General features: G+C 43.7%; 1 long non-coding RNA gene across 1 annotated transcript; it reads right to left on the reverse strand.

Moving 5' to 3' along the window:
- Positions 1 to 1,040: 1,040 nt before the first annotated feature.
- Positions 1,041 to 12,650, reverse strand: LOC141584889 (uncharacterized). Its single transcript, XR_012518167.1, has 3 exons — positions 12,467 to 12,650; positions 4,348 to 4,468; positions 1,041 to 3,993 (listed from the first exon to the last, which is right to left on the reverse strand). It is a non-coding gene; the product is annotated as an uncharacterized LOC141584889 (long non-coding RNA).
- Between the last annotated feature and the right edge of the window lie 698 nt (positions 12,651 to 13,348).

The raw sequence follows: 13,348 nt of genomic DNA on the forward strand, positions 1-13,348 counted from the left end.
TTCTTAACCATAATTTTATACCGTTACTTTGCTAGACTTCATTTGAGGGGCTGGGTGTCCCAATTGCTTTCAGGTTTAAGATTTTAAAGTATGTTGGGACATCTAATTTTTGCACTTGCATAACTGGTCTTACGTCATGGAGTTGGGGACATTTGCAGTTCTTTTCATGGGGATAAAGTAAACTTGGGTACATCCCAATAAATGAGATGCACTGATTACAGCATAAGAACCATGTGGTGAGCACCATGTCCTAGGGGTGGGGGAGCTACAAGACAGAAGAGCTGGGCCTCTGAAGGATTTGTGGAATGAGCTGCTTCACTGTAGAGGGGAACAGACTTGTTTTGTTAACTACTCTATTTGGTCTTTCTTTTTTTTTTTTCCCGAGACAAAGTCTTGCTCTGTCACCCAAGCTGGAGTACAGTGGTGCGATCTTGGCTCACTACAACCTCTGCCTCCGGGGTTCAAGCAATTCTCCTGCTTCAGCCTCCTGAGTATCTGGGATTACAGGTGTGCGCCACCACACCGGGCTAATTTTTGTATTTTTGGTACAGACAGGGTTTCACCATATTGGCCAGGTTGGTCTTGAACTCCTGACCTTGTCATCTGCACTCCTTGGCCTCCCAAAGTACTGGGTTACAGGCGTGAGCCACCATGCCTGGCCTCTACTGGGTATGTGATACCTGAACATGCACCTAACTAATAGATAAAAAATGGAAAAAAAATTTTAAAAAAAAAAAGTTTTTTCTTTTTTGAAACAGAGTCTCACTCTGTCGCCCAGGCTGGAGTACAGTGGTATAATCTTGGCTCACTGCAAACTCTGCCTCCCAGATTCAAGTGATTCTCATGCCTCAGCCTTCTGAGTAGCTGGGATTGCAGGCATGCACCACCACACTCGGCTAATTTTTGTATTTTTAGAAAAGACGGGATTTTACCACGTTGCCCAGGCTGGTCTTGAACTCCCAGCCTCAAGTGATCAATTGGTCTGCCTTGGTCTCCCAAAGTGATGAGATTACAGGCGTGAGCCACTGCACCTGGCCGATATACCCTCTGAAAACTAAACTACTTGTTTTGATCACCTCCTACTTATCTGTTGGGGAGGGAGGGATTCTTGCCCTAGAGTTATGGGGATGGCCAAACCCATGACACCCAGCACTGGGCAGATGAGATCCACAGTAGTTTATTAGTCACAGAGATTCAGGTGGGGGAAGACTCTGCTTCTCACAGAGCCACATGGGGTTTACACCCGGGGGAAGAGGGAACTGTCAGGGGCTGGAAAGAGCAAGCTTTGCAGTATCAAGAGGGTGAGGGGCTTCCTGATTTCTTAAGAAGGCTGTGATTGGCTTGTTTGAATAATTCCATGGGAATTGAAACCTGCTACTCAGGAATAAGCAGGAATTGCACCTAGTCCATTTGATAGTGAGGGTTATCTGGCGAGAGGATCTTATCCACCGGAGCAGATTGGGAGGGAAACTTGCAGTCAGGCCAGTGGAGGCCCCCACACCAACGTCTACTAGAAATCAAGACAGAACCTAACATTAATTTTAGGCCTTATATCCCACTACTGAAATGTGCAGGGAATCAGAGCCCTGTTATGTCGCCCCTCTGGAAACAAGAATGTGACTCCCAGGATATAAATGTAAGCTGGGTAGAAGTCTTTTTTTTTTTTTTGAGATGGAGTCTCGCTCTGTCACCCAGGCTGGAGTGCAGTGGCGCGATCTCAGCTCACTGTAACCTGCATCTCCCAAGTTTAAGTGATTCTCCTCCCTCAGCCTCCTGAGTAGCTGGGATTACAGGCGTGCACCACCATGCTTGGCTAATTTTTGTATTTTTAATAGAGACGGGGTTTCACCATGTTGGTCAGGCTGGTCTCGAACTCCTGACTTTGTGATCCACCCACCTCAGCCTCCCAAAGTGCTGGGATTACAGGCATGAGCCACCATGCCCAGCCTGGCATGTCTTGAAATCATTCAAGTGGAGATGCCAAGTAGACATTTGGGTATATTTGACAAGCCCTCAAAAGAATAGTCCAGGGTAAAGCTACACATTTGGGAGCAGGACTGGTTACCTAATTGGTGGGACCCAGTGCAAAATGAAAATACATATCTTCATGTCAAAAAATTATTAAAAACTTCCAGATGTCAAGAGGATGTCATCAAACCAAGCACAGAGACCTCCAGGTAACTGCACAGGCCACTTGCCCGTGAAGCCTATATATGCTATTTAATTTGGAAGTTGATCAGATTATTTAGAGAGAGAGAGTTATCAGGAGAAGGAAAGGAGACCCCAAATAGAACCTTGAAATCTGTGTGTATGCTAGTAGTCACAATAAGACAATACTGTATGATTCCACTTATATGAGATACGTAGAATAGTCAAATGCATAGAGATCGAAAGTAAAATGGCGGTTGCCAAGAGCGGGAGGGAGGTGGGACAGGGAGCTGGTGCTTAATGGGTACAGTTTCACTGTGGGAAGATGAAGAAAGTTCTGGAGATGGATGGTGGTGATGGTCGCACAACAGTGCGAATGTGTTAGTGCTGCAGAGTCATCCACTCAAAATGGTTAAGAATGTTAAGTTTTGTTATGTACATTTCACTACACACACACACACAATGCTGGCCAGGTGCGGTGGCTCACGCCTGTAATCCCAGCACTTTGGAGGCAAAGGCAGGTGGATCACCTGAGGTCAGGAGTTCAAGACCAGCCTGGCCAACATGGTGAAATCCCGTATTTACTAAAAATACAAAAATTAGCCGGGCGTGGTGGTGGGTGCCTGTAGTCCCAGCTACTTGTGACGCTGAGGTAGGAGAACTGCTTGAATCTGGGAAGCGGAGGTTGCAATGAGTGGAGATCACACCACTGCACTCCAGCCTGGGTGACAGAGTGAAACTCCATCTCAAGAAAAAAAAAGAAAAAAGGAAGTAAATAAACAAAAGAATAGCTACTCCATAAGCACAGCAGCCTAATTTTTAATTTTTATTTATTTTTTTGGTAGTGACGGGGTCTCTCTATGTTACCCAGGCTGGTCTCAAATAATCCTCTTACCTCAGCCTCCCAAAGAGCTGGGATTACAGCTATGAGCCACAGTGCCCAACCAATAAATATTATTTATTGAGTGTTTGCTATGCTCTGATTTTGTGTGAGGTGCCAAGGTTAGAGCAGAGAACCGACAGAAGTGATTTCTGCCCTCATGGAGCTGACAGTCCAGCAGAGGAGAGAGAGGTTTGACAAACAACGACTCAACTCCAATAGTGATACATGCTCCGAGACAGCAGTGGAGGGTGAGGTGAGTGTACTACAGTAAGACAGCCCCTGTGGCTCCACCTTCAGGGAGCGATGCCCTGGTTCAGGTAACATGGGCACTCAGGGTCCCCATGGCAGTTCCTTGTCACCCAGTGTCACCTCCGTCATTTGGCTTCAAGAACTGGAATATGCAAATGGAAATCGGTTATGTATGACCAAATTACACTGCTATATGCTCAAGAAGGAGCTTAGCATCTACCACCAGTATTTCCGCAGTATTCCCAAATAACTTCTGTGCCCTCCCCACCTACACACAAACACACACACACACGCACACACACACACACACACACACACACGACCTCACACACATTCTCAAAGCCTGCCAGTCTGCCTCACTGTCCTCTTCAGCTTCAGCTTCCATTGGTCTAGGTCCCTGGCCTATGAAGCCAGTTGATAGAACCTTATGGAGGCCAAAGTTGAAGGGACTCCACCTGGCAACGCCAAAGCACGTGCCCAGGCCGTCTCTCCAGCCTTCTAAAACCACCTGCCTTGGGGAGAGGAGGTGGGGAGAATGTCATCTGCTCTATTTGTACTCCAGGGCAGCTCTGCTTATGCCCACAAAGTCTCTCATCCAAGTTTTCTGTCAACTTTCTGTTCACAAGTTTCACTTCCAGTTCGAGGGCCAGATGAGGAGTTGACATACGGCCTTGGGCAAATGGCTTACCATTTTTGTGCTGCAATTTTCTCATCTGTAAATGAGGAAAACAGAAGTACCTACTTCAGATTAAGTGAAAAAAATTCATGTAAGTGCTCAGCACAGTGACTAGCACATAGTAGGTGCTCAGTAAATGTTAGCTCTTATTATTACTTTCATCATTATGATTATTTCCTGGAGAGTTTGGCTACATTAAGTGTCTGAGCTCCAGCTCAGCTAGCCAAAGCCTACAGTTTGAAGTCTACTGTTATACCTGAAATCCCAGCACTTTGGGAGGCCAAGGTGGGAGAATCACTTGAGGTCAGGAGTTCAAGGCCAGGCTGGCCAACATGGTGAAACCCTGTCTCTACTAAAAATACAAAAATCAGCTGAGCGTGATGGTGCATACCTGTAATCCCAGCTATAAGGGAGGCTGAGGCATCAGAACAGCTGGAACCCAGGAGGCAGAGGTTGCAGTGAGTCAAGATGGTGACACTTCTACACTCCAGCCTGGGTGACACAGCAAGACTCTGTCTCAAAAAACAAAACGAACAACCAAAGTAAACTGTTAAATACATTGGCATTCCAGTTTCATCCAATCGGGTTTACAAGCTTAGCTAATGTGTGCCTGCTCCTAAGAACTAAAGCTGCCCTGGCCTCCCAGTCTCTTCCTTAGCCAGGCAATGCGGTTCTGAGCACCAGAAAGCTCTGAAGGAAAACGCTCCGCCAAAATATAAAGCCAAGGAAAAAGGATAAAAGTGACAATTTTGGACCAGGCTGGCATGAACTGTGATCCAACTCTGTCATACTTATTTTTTTGTTCTAAAATAACAGAGATAACATATACAATGGGCTTTCTAACTTGCCACTTTTCCCTTATCTTTTTTCCCTTTGTGAACCTAAAACATCATGTTCTTTCATGCAATCTTTCAAAAAGAAGAAAAGAAAAGAAAAAAACAAAAAAATGTTGGCCATTCCAGTTCCCTGCTGCCCGAGAAGAACAGACTATCTGATATTTCAGCTGGAAGGCAGGGTGGCAGATTCTTTCCAATGGGGTGGCGACTTCCTCCTGGCTTTCAGAACACACCCCTTCCCAAAAGTACGCCCTCTTGGGCAAGTAGCACAAAGGGAGCAGACCGGGCTCCGGGCGTCAGCAAATGCCCACATCCCTTCCTTTTCCTTTTACACCCAGTGGCCTGGGAATGGCATAAGACCTTGAGGAATCTGCACCACCAGTCTGTGTGTGGCCTGGTCAGGCCCGGGAGGGGCCTCTCATCTCTTACCCTCTTGGTCCATCTTCCAAAACAACTGCTAGATGTGATTTTCCCAAAACCCAAATCAGATCTTTATTTCACTCCATCTGCTTATGCTTATTAACTTGTTGTGGCCTTTTGCGTCCCCCACCGAAGGTTCTCTAACTCGACCCTGGGGTCTATGCATAGTTAGCTACAGAAGAATTATCTTATTCAGATGCAGATTCTAGGCTGGCATGGTGGCTCACATGTGTAATCCCAGCACTGTGGGAGGCCGAGGAGGGCAGAGCACCTGAGGTCAGGAGTTCGAGAACAGCCTGGCCAACATGGTGAAACTCCGTCTCTACTAAAATTACAAAAAAATTAATTAGGTGGGAATGGTGATGTGTGTCTGTAATCCCAGCTACTCTGGAGGCTGAGGCAGGAGGATCTCTTGAACCTGGGAGGTGAAGGTTGCTGTGAGCCGAGATCAGCGACAGAGCAAGACTCCATCTTAAAAGAAAAAAAAAAAAGTGCAGATTCTAGAGTTTGAGATAGAACCTGGGGATATGTAGGTATTAGTCTGGATTCTTTTTTTTTTTTTTTTTTTGAGACAGAGTTTCGCTCTTGTTACCCAGGCTGGAGTGCAATGGCGCGATCTCGGCTCACCGCAACCTCCGCCTCCTGGGTTCAGGCAATTCTCCTGCCTCAGCCTCCTGAGTAGCTGGGATTACAGGCATGTGCCACCATGCCCAGCTACTTTTTTGTATTTTTAGTAGAGACGGGGTTTCACCATATTGACCAGGATGGTCTCGATCTCTTGACCTCGTGATCCACCCACCTCGGCCTCCCAAAGTGCTGGGATTACAGGCTTGAGCCACCGCGCCCGGCCTAGTCTGGATTCTTTAGGTTGCAAGTGACAGAAACTCACCTCAAATTAGCTTAGGTCAAAAAAGAAATTCAGATTAATGTGATGACTGATCCTTGTAATCTTAGTACTTTGGGAGGCCCCCACAGGAGGATCGCTTGAGCCCAGGAGTTTGAGACCAGCTTGACCCCATTTCTACAAACAAACAAACAAACAAGACCCCATCTCTACAAACAAACAAACAAACAAACAAAGAAATCCATTATTTCCTCTGATTAGGAAGTTCAGAGGGTAGAACTATCTCAATTATACCTGCAGGATTTTTTAACTTATGAAGGTGACTACATGATGACATGGAGAAGTCCATGCCATTGAAAGAATAATTTATTACTTACATTTCCCGAGAGAAGGGGGCATGCCAAACCTCACATGCAGACCTCAAATGAAGAAACATCAGGTTTGGTCAGGAGGCAGAAAGGAGTGAGGGGAAGGCATAGGCCACAGCCGTTATTGGGGTTTCAGCAGAAAAGGCAAAGCATGGGAGGGTAAACTGTTTAGATCAGTTGGATACATTCAATATGAATAGAAAAAAAAAAAAAGAAAAAGCAGTTTAGGATTGGCTAGTTTGAATAATTCCAGCAGGTAGCTAGATGTGATGGTGTATACCTATAGTCTTAGCTACTTGGGAGGCTGAGGCAGGAAGATTGCTTGCACCCAGGAGTTTGAGGTTATAGTGAGGAATGATTGCACCATGGCACTCCAGCCTGGGCAACAGAGCAAGACCCTGTCTCTAAATAAATACATAAATACATACTTAAATTTTTAAAAATGATATTATTTAACCATAAAACGGAATTAAGATACATAATACATGCTATTATACAACCTGAATGAACCTTAAAAACATGTTAAGTGAAGGAAGCCAGAACAAAAGGCTACATATTGTATGACTCTACGTATCACACAATATATGTATGTCTGAAATGTCCAGAATAAGCAAATCCATAGAGAGAAGCAGATTCGCTAGGGGCTGGGGGAAGTGGAGAATAGGGAGTCACTGCCTAATGGCTATGGAGTTTCCTTTGGGGCAATGAAAACATTCTAGAGCTAGACAGTGGTAATGGTTGCACAGCAGTGTAGGAAGTGGCACCGGATTGCACCCTTTAAAATAATTTAAAGGGATATATATATATATACACACACACACACACACAGGCTGTTGTATAAATATATATATATATATATATATATATATATATATAGAGAGAGAGAGAGAGAGAGAGAGAGAGAGAGAGAGAGAGAGAATCTACTGTGTACCAGACACTATACTCAGTACTTTTCATTATAATTATTTATTTCATCAATTTCACTTATAATTATTTCATTTCATCCTCAAACAACCTTAAGAGATAAATACTAGCAGAGTCGTTTTACAGATTTGGAAATTGAAGCTCAGAGAAACCGGTGTTTGCGGTGTTCAAAGTTCCACAACCAATAACTGTCAAATTGGAAACTCAAACTCAAGACTACCTGATCTTAAAATCACCTCTACTCTTCAATTTTTTCCTTTTAAATAGTTTGTCCAGAAAACTTGTTTAAAAATCATCCCCTTCTTTCTCTTCCTAAAGGGTAACAACAGAAGTAGGAAACATAGTTTTATTTTCTTGAAAGTCCTTAATTGAGACATTTTTTTGTTTGTTTTGCAGTTATAAATGCGCTCTCAGATAATTGAGACATTTTTAGCTGACATTCTTGAATCCATATTTTCAAGCGTAGTCAGAATGGATTCTTCCTGCTAAGAAGGCGGCAGCCCTTCTAGGAAATGTTATGTTGCAGAATTAGGGCAGCCCGCCACAGCACGAGACAAAACCTGACCTGGATTTTCTCAACACCATTAGAAAATAATTGTAGTGATGCTTCATAGTTATATAGTAAATTACAAATTAATTTATCAGCCAGGCACGGTAGCTCATGTCCATAATCTCAGCACTTTAGGAGGCAGAGGCAGGTGGATGACTTGAGGTCAGGAGTTTGAGACTAACCTGGTCAACATGCTGAAACCCCCTCTCTATTAAAAACACACACACACACACACACACACACACACACACACACACTTAGCTGGGTGTGGTGGTGTGCACAAGTAGTCCTAGCTACTTGAGAAGCTGAGGCAGGAGAATTGCTTGAACCCGGAAGCAGAGGTTGCAGTGAGCTATCACATCATTGCACTCCAGGTTGGGCAACAGAGTGAGACTTTGTCTCAAAAAAAAAAAAAAAAAAAAAAAAAAAAAATTGCCAGGCATGGTGGCTCACTTCTGTAATCTCAGCACTTTGGGAGGCTGAGGTGGGTGGGTCACCTGAGGTCAGGAGTTCAAGACCAGCCTGGCTAAAATGGTAAAACTCTGTTTCTACTAAAAATACAAGAAATTAGCCAGGCCTAGTGGTGAGCACCTGTAATCCCAGCTATTCAGGAGGCTGAGGCAGGAGAACTCGGGAGTCGGAGGTTGCAGTGAGCTGAGATCAGGCGACCACACTCCAGCCTGGGTGACACAGTGAGACTCCATCTCAAAAAAAAAAAAAAATAGTAATAATTAATGTCTCATTTTATTCTCAGTGTTCCTGTGAGTCAGCCAGGGCAGGGATTTTATATATTTAGTGTGGTGGTTATTCTATGGATACAGCCAATTTTGTATTTTGGCTTAAAAATTTTTTGTTATCTGGAATTCAGATGGTGGGAAAAAAAATTTTTTTGTTATCATATGAACATTTTTCAATGTACTTCTCCTTAGACATGATTTTAAATGGCTGCTTAAAATTCCGTATATTCCTAATACTCTGTGTATTTGAAATGACTGCCTAATATTCAACTTAATGGATATATTTTAGCTTACTAAAATGTTTTACCTTCTGAATCCATGGTGAATGGAAAAAAACAAAAAGAAAGAAAGAAAATGTTTTCCTGATCTTGGCTATTTAGGTTGTTTCTCTTTTTTCACTATTACAAAAAGCATTGAGGGCTGGGTGCAGTGGCTCATGCCTGTAATCCCAGCACTTTGGGAGGCTGAGGCAGGTGGATCACCTAAGGCTGGGAGTTCGAGACCATCCTGGACAACATGGTGAAACCCTGTCTCTACTAAAAATAAAACAATTAGGCCGGGCGCGGTGGCTCAAGCCTGTAATCCCAGCACTTTGGGAGGCCGAGGCGGGTGGATCACGAGGTCGAAAGATCGAGACCATCCTGGTCAACATGGTGAAACCCCATCTCTACTAAAAATACAAAAAATTAGCTGGGCATGGTGGCGCGTGCCTGTAATCCCAGCTACTCAGGAGGCTGAGGCAGGAAAATTGCCTGAGCCCAGGAGGCGGAGGTTGCGGTGAGCCGAGATCGCGCCATTGCACTCCAGCCTGGGTAACAAGAGTGAAACTCCGTCTCAAAAAAAAACACAACAAAACAAAAAACAAAAAACAAACAAAACAATTAGCCAGGCATGTTGGCACACACCTGTAGTTTTCAGTTACTTGGGAGGCTGAGGCATAAGAATCAATTGAACCTAAGAGGTGGAGGTTACGGTGAGCCAAGATCACACCACTGCACTCCAGCCTGGGTGACACAGTGAGACTCTCAAAAAAAGAAAAGAAAAAGAAAAAAATAGTATTGTGAACATGTTTGCTTAAAAATGCTCCCATACATACATCTGTACACATGTTTGGGATGGTGTGCTAGGAAAAGAACGGTGGACAACAGTCTCAAGGATCTTGGGGCATATAGAGATATGATTATAACCTCATTTTACAGGTAAGGAAACAGACTCAGAGTGAGCTCTGACCAAGTTCACATGGCTCATCAATACACAGCTGAAACTTGGGTCTAAGTCTTTTGCTTCCAATTCTGATGTTCTTTCCTTACAATTTGCTGCTCATGGTGTGGTCCATGGACCAGCAGCCTTGGTAAATCATGGAAGCTTGTTAGAAACACATAATCCGAGGCTCTCCCGAAGACCTGGTGAATCAGAATCTGCATTTACCAGGATACTGAGATGCCGCTATACATATCGATGTTTGAGAAGCACTACTTACAATAAATCCCGCCCTGTGAAGCATGGCTCTGAAGTGCTTTGAAGTGAGGCAGAACATCACTGGCTTTGGTGTGGCCAGTTTATCCTCAGCTCTAAAACATCTCTAACATGTCCTTGAGGGCTGTATGGATTGCGCCCACTTCATGAAACGATTTGTTAGTTTCATTGTAAAACATCGGAATTTTTCTTTTTTCTTTTTTGAGACAGAGTCTTGCTCTATCACAGGACTGGAGTGCAGTGGCAAGATCTCAGCTCACTGCAATCTCTACCTCCCAGGTTCAAGCGATTTCCCTGCTTTAGCCTCCCGAGGAGCTGGGACTACAGATTACGCTGACTAATTTTTTTTTTTTTTTTTTTTTTTTTTTTGTATTTTAATAGAGACAGGTTTCACCATGTTGGCCAGGATAGTCTTGATCTCCTGACCTTGTGATCTGCCCACCTCAGCCTCCCAAAGTGCTGGGATTACAGGCATGAGCCACCATGCCTGGCCAAAACGTTGGAATCTTTAACTTCTATATTATTCCTGGATATGGCCATCACTTCTGCTCAAAATTGTACAAGTTGTGGCATTTTGGAATAATTTTCAGTAAGAAAGTTTCAGGGTGAGGGAGAAAGTGCATTCCACCAGGAGTTCTGGCCAAAGTTCCACCATTAACAGTCTAGTGACCTGGACAAATTATCCTTGATGAATGACCTTTAAGCCAGTGTACTACCCCTTATTGAGTTAGAAACTGTGAGGACACATTTTATAAACCATAAAGCACTGAACACGTCGGTGGGGACCATGTATTTAGATATCTTCCTCAAATGAAGGTGTTTAGACCGCAGGATCCTTGGGGAAGATATTTACAGGACAGGCCGGGCGCGGTGGCTCAAGCCTGTAATCCCAGCACTTTGGGAGGCCGAGGCGGGTGGATCACGAGGTCAAGAGATCGAGACCATCCTGGTCAACATGGTGAAACCCTGTCTCTACTAAAAATGCAAAAAATTAGCTGGGCATGGTGGTGCGTGCCTGTAATCCCAGCTACTCAGGAAGCTGAGGAAGGAGAATTGCCTGAACCCAGGAGGCGGAGGTTGCGGTGAGCCGAGATTGTGCCATTGCACTCCAGCCTGGGTAACAAGAGCGAAACTCTGTCTCAAAAAAAAAAAAAAAAAAAACAAAAAAACAGATATTTACAGGACAAAACCCTTCTGAGAAAGCCTATTTTGGGTTGGATTCCACCTGTGCTCTCCAGGGATATAATGCCAAGAGATGTGAATCAAATCAGGATATGGGTAGAGTGAGAGCTTGGATTCTTAAAGGGTCTTCAAAGTCCCTTTTAAATCTCAAAACTTATGATCTTATGCCATTCTAACATGAAAAAAAGACTCATCGAATTCTAACATCGCTAATTGCTCTGCATAGCTCCTCCCTGCTTCCAGGAAAGACAGCAGCTCTTCTAGTCCTTAAAAATGTCGATTTATAGAAGAATGGATTTTAAATGTTTTCACCACAAAAAAAATGATTGGTATATGAGGTGATAAATTTGTTGAGTAGCAGGATTGAATCATTCCACAGTGTGAACATATAGCAAAACATCACATTGTACTCCATAAATAGATACAATCATTATTTGTCAATGAAAAATAAAATGAGGCCAGGCACGGTGGCTCATGCCTCTAATCTCAGCACTTTGGGAGGCCAAGGCAGACGGATCACAAGGTTAAGAAATCAAGATCATCCTGGTCAACATGGTGAAACCCCGTTTCTATGAAAAAATACAAAACTTAGCTGGGCGTGGTGGCACGCACCTGTAGTCCCAGCTACTAGGCAGGCTCAGGCAAGAGAATCTCTTGAACCCAGGAGGTAGAGAATGCAGTGAGCTGAGATTGCACCACTGCACTCCAGCCTGGTGACAGAGATTCTGACGTAAAAAAAAATACATATATATATATATATGTGTGTGTGTGTGTGTGTGTGTGTGTGTACGTGTGTGTGTCCATGTATGTGTATATATGTATATGTGTGTACACACACACACACACACACACACACACTTAATTTTCCCTAAGGGGTTACAGAAAGCTTCTTAGAAGAGATGTCCCTTGGGCTGAAGAGGAGATAGCCAGGGGAAAAGGGAGTGAAGGGTATTTCAAGCAGAGGAAATAGCAAATGCTCAGGGAACAGCAAATGCAAAGATGCCATGGGAACTGACAACATGACCAAGAATTAAACATGGCAGGTACGTGGAAGACTGGGTAAGACGCAGGAGTGGGTGGCAAGATACAATGCAGCTCTTGCAGACTGAGCCAGACTCCATTGCATAACTATTTCAGAGAGGAGTTAGCATGCAGCTATTTTAGAAAAACTACCTGTGTGGATGATCTTTAGTCTGGAGAAGGCACCATGTCAAGGAATCCACTGGCATCATCCCGAACCAGAGCTTATATTTCTCCTCTTGCCTGGGTTTACTCTTTCCCCCTGTCTCTTAGGCATAACTGCTTCATCTTTCTCTGAAAGAAAATGTCTCAGCATTGGCAGCTTTTGATCCAATGTTCATTTGATCTGGTTGATTCAGGAAACAGATGCATCCTCTTGGTCTCAGCACAAATCACTGGGGTTTCTTTCTTTTTTTTTTTTTTTTTTGGTTTCGCAAAAGCCAGATCTATATCTCAATCAGCACAGAGGAAAAGAGTAATTACTGAAGTATTAGTGTTATTATTATTTCCTGATATGAACTGCTGCATTCCTTACTTGTATGTGGTTTTCTCTCTAGGCTGAGGTTAAAAGTTTAAAGCAAATCCTTCTTGGATAAAGCCTATATTAATTATTTTTAAACTTGTTTGCATTGGAAACCTCTTTGAGACATTAATAAAAAAGATAAACCCTCTCCTAAAAAAAATGACATGATTGTTTATGTAGAAAATTCAAAAGAATCAACAACAACAAAAACCTCCTGGAATTAACAAGTGATTAGAACAGTATTGCAGGATACAAGGTTAAAAACAAAAGCCAATCACTTTCCTATATAGCAGCAATGGACGAGTGAATTTTTTTTTTGAGACAGGGTCTTGCTTTGTCACTCAGGCTGGAGTGCAGTGGCATGAATGTGGCCCACTGCAACCTTGACCTCCTGGTTCAAGCCATCCTAGCTCAGCCTCCTGAGTAGTTGGGACTATTGGCACATGCCACCATGCCTGGCTAATGCTTTAATTTTTTGTAGAGATGATGTCTCACCATGTTGTTCAGACTGG

Source organism: Saimiri boliviensis, chromosome 6 (genome assembly GCF_048565385.1).
Source record: "Saimiri boliviensis isolate mSaiBol1 chromosome 6, mSaiBol1.pri, whole genome shotgun sequence".
Classification (NCBI taxonomy): domain Eukaryota; kingdom Metazoa; phylum Chordata; class Mammalia; order Primates; family Cebidae; genus Saimiri; species Saimiri boliviensis.